This window comes from Sorex fumeus, unplaced genomic scaffold, assembly GCF_029834395.1.
Source record: "Sorex fumeus unplaced genomic scaffold, SorFum_2.1 ptg000021l, whole genome shotgun sequence".
NCBI lineage: Eukaryota > Metazoa > Chordata > Mammalia > Eulipotyphla > Soricidae > Sorex > Sorex fumeus.
The window spans coordinates 9,107,978-9,114,790 of record NW_026606078.1 but is presented as its reverse complement, the minus strand read 5'-3'; positions in this window follow the sequence as shown (position 1 = coordinate 9,114,790).

Genomic DNA, 6,813 nt, shown 5'->3' with positions numbered 1-6,813 from the left:
GAGAGGGGCAGAGGAATCGAACCCTGTTCGGCCAGGCTGGCTGCACACAAGGCAAATGCCTTACAGCTGTGCTATCGCTCCAGCCCTGACATGATAATATACTTAGAAAATCCCAAAGAGTCTACAGAAAAGCTCCTAGAAACAATAGATTTGTAAAGTGGCAGGTTACAAAATCAATACCCAAAAGACCATGACTTTTCTATATACAAATCATGAAAGCGAAGAGAAAGAGATTAGAAAAGCAATCCCTATCATAATCATGTCTCAAAAATCAAGTACTTCAGAATCTATTTAACTAAATAGGTGAAGGAACTGTACAAGGAAAAGTACAAAACACAGTATTTTTAAAGAAATAAAAGAGGACAAAAGAAAATAGAAACACACCCCCTGCTTATGAATTGTGAGGATTAACATATTCAAAATGGTGACACTTGGAGCCAGAGTGATAGTACAGCAGTTACAGTGTTTGCTTTACACACTGGCTTCAATCCACCTCATTCTATATGGTCCCTTGAGCACTGCCAAGAATGACTCCTGAGTGCAGAGTCAGGAGTAAGCTTTGAGCATTGATGGGTGTGATCAAAAAAGGCAAAAAAAATGGCAATATGCCCCAAAGCATTATACAGATTCAATATAGTCCCCAAAGGATACATATAACATTTTTTAAATAAATTGATCAAACACTTCTGCAATTCATATGGAACAACAAACTCTGATGAATAACTAAAGAAATCCTTAGAAAAAGAAGATGGGAAGCATCACCTTCCTCAGCTTTGAATGTATTACAACGTGGTAGTAATTAAAAACAGCATGGTATTGGAAAAAAGACAGACCCAGTCAGTGGAACAGAATAAGACATACTGACACCAACCCCAAATATATGATCAAGTAATCTTTGATAAAGTAGCAAGAAATCTTAAATGGAGCAGGGAAAGCCTTTTCAGCAAGTGGTGCTGGGAAAACTGGGCAGTTATATACATAAAAATAAACTCCGACTTTTCTAATGCCAGGCACAAAAATCAGATTCAAAAGTATCAAAGACATCAATATCCCACCTGAATCAATAAGGTACATGGAAAAAAATGTGTGTAGAACCCTCCATTACATTGAAGCTAAAGGCATCTTCAAAGATGAAATACCACTGACCAAGTAAGTTGAAGCAAAGATAAACAAATAGGACTACATTAAACTAACAAGCTTTTACACCTCAAAAGAAACAGAGACCAAGATACAAAGACAGCCCACAGATTGGGAAAAGTATTTACCCAACACCACCTGATAAAGTGTTGATATATAAGATATATAAGGCACTGGTAGAACTTTACAAGAAAAAAAATCCATCCCCGTAAAAAAAATGGGAAGAAGAAATGAACAGAAACTTCATCAAAAAAGACATTCAATGGTCAAAAGACAGTGAAAAATGAACTATATCATCAGGGATATTTAAATCAAAACAACAACAAGATATCATCTCACACCACAGAGACTGGCAAAAATAAAAAAAAAAAGATTGTGAGTAAATAGAGTTGGTACGGATGTGGGTAGAAAGGGGCTCTCTTTAATTGTTGGGAATGCCAATTGGTCCAGTCTTTTGGAAAAATAATATTAGCATTCCTCAAAAAGCTAAAATTGTGCTTCTATACTAGTCAGCAATACCACTTCTGAGAATATTCCCCTGGGACTCAAAATCACACAGCAGAAATGCCATCTGGACTTGTATATTTATTGACACACTATTCATAATAGCCAGGATCTGGAAACAACCAGAGGTCTCAGGAAAAACAACAGGTTAAAGTAGCTATGCTATATCTACACAATGAATACTATGCAGCTGTTAGGAAAAGATTAAGTCATCAAATTCACTTATAAATGGATGGAAATGGGGAGTATCTTGATGAGTAAAATTAGCCTGAAGGAGATGAACAGATATAGAATGATCGCGTTCATTTTGGGGATATAAAATAACATAGAATGAGACTAATTCCTAAGGGCAGAAGAAACAGGCCAGGAGGACTAGTCCATGGTTGGATGACTTTTCAAGTACTGGGAGAGAAGACACTTGGACTAGAGAAGGAAACATTATGACATTAATAGTTAGAAATGATCACTCTGGATAAGAACTGTGTGGGGAAATGGCAGGTAAGGGAGTACAGGATAACAATTGATTTGTCCTTTTCTCCCTTGCCACAAAGAGCTTAGGTTTATTAGGTTATACGCATCACAGTGCTCCCAAGTCACTCCCATTCCTTTGTTTATCTGTAATCACTTCTCTATCTCTCTTCCCCAGCCAGTTAATCAGCTTTTCCCGTAATCAGAATCCATTAATTTGTAAGGCCAGATTCTTCTAGGACACTGAACTTGTACTGTAAGTTAATATTGCCTTTCTCTTCTCCTTATGTCTTTTGAATGGTTTACTTTAATGCAATGTCCATTTTGTATAGATACAGGAAGACAATTAATATTATACTTGGTAATTTAGGATTGACTTGGTTTTGAATATTATTCACTCCCGGGCATCTGCTTTCTCAACTTAAGCCTCAGTTGCCCTCACTTCCCAGCGCCCCCAAAAGCAGGATCCCGACAAGGGACTAGATGGAACCAGGGCAAGCCGGTAAGTTATGTGCTACCCTGGCATCAAGATGGGCCAGGCCAAAGTGCCACGATTCTTAATTATAAGTTAGGAGTTTGATCAGAGACAAATGTTGTCATGATCCAAAAGTAACAGTGAGACTAGGACCCTGCTAGGGATAAGAAAGACTATCTGGCCTGAGCACTGTAGCCTGAGATTGAGATGGTCCTAGCAGAGCAATTCCATAAGCTTAAAGTATTTCTTACTGTGTCCATACAAAATGATTTATATTATGTATTGTTGGGATCTGGAGTTCCCTGGCCCTGGGAGGCGCGGAGAGACCAGATAGACACAATTCCTGCAGGAGTAAAAACGGGGTTTATTTAGACCAGCATGCTGGGGCTCCGCAGCATACCCCAAAAATGGGCAGTGGCTGAGAGCCCCAAACTTCTTCAAAGGGGATCTTATATAGGCCTTCACTGGCCGTTACAGCAAAGCCCGCGCATTTCATAGCCAATAGATTTGTAACAACATATACTTTCTTAACCAATCCATTTAAAAGTACCTCACTCCTTAGCCTATAGATTCAAAGATCAGCATTTACGTACATCGATTGTCAGCACAAGCAAGGTTATAGCTGGAATCATTAAGCCTTAGGTAATCTCCCTTGACCATCCTCGTTTTGTGTTACCCAAGTCTGCAGGGTGCTTTAGTGAGACAATACATTCCAGGAAAGGGCAATTTCCCCCAACCACCAGCATCCTGAGTTAGCCTTTACCCAAATCTGCAGGGTGCTTTACTGAGACAATACATTTCAGGGACAGTAAATACACCTGAATCTTGTAGAAAGAAGTTATGCCCTGTTCACTTTGCAAGTCCCCTCTCCCCCAGGTGCAAAGCAGCCAAGCAGTTTTACAGAAAGCAATGTTGCAAGTTAGCTAAAGTACACAAAAATTTGATGCCCTAATATGGATTCTTTCATTCCCCACTTCTTTTCATGAGCATCTCTAATCCTAGAGATCGTGGGGGGGTCGGGGCCTAATTCAAGGACCCGTGGTTAAGAGTAGCTTCCCTCAGTGGGTAGAGTCCGGTATTGTTGCCCCGAATTAGGAGGATCTTCAAGACTCAAACCAATTCTCCCATGCTTCTCCGACGTCGTTCAAGGCCTTCCCGTAGCTTGGCTATAGAGTCTCTGACAACCTCAGTGTGGTCTGCGTAGAAACAGCATCCCTCCACCAGATCAGAGCAAAGCCCTCTGTTCTTGAGGAACAACAGGTCGAAGGTCGAGTCCTCTCAGGTTTTGGGAGACTATCTCGAACAGGGATGTGAGAGATTTCTCGATGAGGTCTTAAAAAGAGTTAAAGCAACAGAAACCAAAGCAACATAATGCCATACCCATCTCTATCATTAAAACAATGAAAAGGATTAACTCTACAAACAGGTTTGGTTGATAATATAACTTCCTGTGTTCAGATTTTTCTAATGGTCACAGAAACACCAAGCCATTCTCTGGCTTTCTCAGTACAGACTGGAAAAGCTTCTGCCCATATACTGAAGCTATCAATGAGAACCAACATATATTTATACCTTGAACATATGAACATTTGATCATTTGTATAAGGTCAAGCTGCCGATTCACCTCTAAGTTCCTTGATGCTGAACAGGTGTTAGGAGAGGAGGCTCAGGATTTCCACTAGGTTCATTAATGGCACAGAAAGCACAGTTCTGAATTACTTCTATCTTACTTGCTGTTCAGTTCCTCCCCATGGAAGATGGTTCTCACTAGTGTTAAAACATAACCCTTTAATAATATTCCATTGCATTGGTTCAGGAGTTGTTAATCCCATGATGCAACAGAAATTAAGAGCTGATAATATTCTTGTTCTCTCCAAATGACTGTTCACAGAAAATGAGATGCAATAAAGTATAGAAAGAAAATTCACAGTATTTTAGAACTAGATATTAATCTACTCTAATTTGACCAGTTTAGATGCCTTTCTCGACACTTTGGCCAATTCAGACCGGGGGAAAGCAATTCTGCACTTTGAGATGAGCTTCACCCTAGTAAAGCTCTGGCTTTCAATGCTCGTATCAGACTAGTGACAGCATGTATAATATTGAGTTCCCTTTACAGATTAGGCTGTTTTACCTACAGACAGTAAACTAAGTTTTATCTAAATTTCCCCAAAGGGGGTACCTTTTAGATCAAGATTAGAATACATTTATTCAATCACCTCTGTAGAATTAGAATCTGATTCTTACAAAAAGCAAGTTACAGAAACATGGTTTTCTCTCCACCTTCATTTTAAAACGTTGCAAGATAGTTTAACAAACCTGGCTTGTTCTTTTGCATAAACACAGTAAGATTAGAGAACTCTCCATTTGGGATACCCAATTATTTACTGAGAAGTCCTGGGGATCAGCTAAAGACAGGAGACACAACAATAGTGGCATTAATCTTCATTAATCTTATCTGGCACGTCAGAGCTACCCAGGCCTGGCCAGAAGATGTCCCGCGATGTCTCGAGCCCTTGGGTTGTGGCTTTGGTCCTCGTTTTCCACAGAGATGTCCTGGCAGAAAGGAATCCATCCCATCCCTTCTTCAGGGCTGGGAGAAATCCTGGTTTCCAGGTTTTTCCTTGACGCTGAGAGTAGGCCCAGACTGAGTTAGTCATTGCAGAGTCCTAGATTCCTCATTCTCCATAGCAGTGACGGTTTCCAGTCTTTTCTCGAGTCTAGGGTCGCTCTGAGGTTTGTAGGGTTCTTGAAACAGTACCTGTTAAATCCCTGCTCCTGTCATTTAGACAGATCCCCTGACTGTTTCCCTGGAAGAGGGCTTTGGGGTCCCATGGCTGGTTTTTCCTGTCTGCATGAGGGGTAGACCCTATTACAGAGAGGAAAGACTTATCTGGATTTATGCAAACCAACATAGTGCCATGAAACATCAAAAAACATACTGAAGGTACAAAAGAAGAGAAAAGCAAGTATTTCACTTTACTCACAGAGATGTAATACACCTGTTTGCTGTGGGTCCTAGTCAGAGAAGCTAAAATCTGTAGAGATAAAGCATACCGTTTAACGTGTTTTTAATCCCATGTCAAAACCCTTGATTTCTGCAACTTTTGAAAAATTCAATGATCTTAAGAGCACTGTAACAGGAGTCCAGATAATCCATCAATCATCTTTACCATAGATCTTACCACAAAGGTGCTAGAAGAATTCTGCATGTGATTTAAAGCGTTTCTTATAACAGTTTGACCAGTTCCTTTTCTTTAGAACAACCTCAAACCTTCTACACATTCCTTTACACACATTCTGTAACTTTCATTCATTTAAAAATCAATTTCACTTTAACAGAATTCCTTTCCTTTCTTCCCACTGACGATATCTCCATCCATTATCTTTCTGACTTATGGCATACATCTATAGTAGTACAATGTACAATGTGATCTCCCAAATTTAGACACAAGTTACCAACCATCTCACTTAACATGACAAAACTGTACTCTGCAGTACTATTTCAAAAGCATTAGATCAGTTCCATAGATATTCAAAATGCTTAAAAATGCTCACAATTAAAGCTTTTACAAGGTATATCCACTGGGCAAAAGATCATTTTACATTAGAAACTAACCAGGAGACATCTTAAAATTCTGATTTAGAGGAAAACACAAATACAGAAAGATTAAAACACTCATATATTACCATGAAACAGAAAGCATCTCAGGTCAGGGCTAGGTTGATACCTGGAGACAAACCTTGGCATAAAATAAAATTATCAAAATAATAGCATGCACTTTCAAGCACTAGACAAGCAATGCTATGGCTTCAAATTGTCAGGCTGACATCTGAGACTAATTCAATACAACTTATTACTAAGTAGCCCTAGAAATTTTAGTTACCAAGAGTCTCAGAGATCAGATAGAGCACTGGTAGGACAAACTTTGTAACCAATTTTATAACTCTAGAAACTCATGATTAAACTAAACCATTACTTTTAAACCAGTTTTAATGTGTCATAGTTATTTTAACTCTTTCTAGGTCAAATATTCTAATCCAATGCAGATACAAATATGTACATTAACATAACAGCATAAGACCTATAAACAATCAATTTTTATAAAACATGATAAAACCTTCTTTGGCTTAATTTCAATAGTTCTTGTACCTTAATTATTTAAAATCATGAGCTTTCTACACCAGATACTTTTTAACAATTCCACAGAAATACAAACATGCTTTCA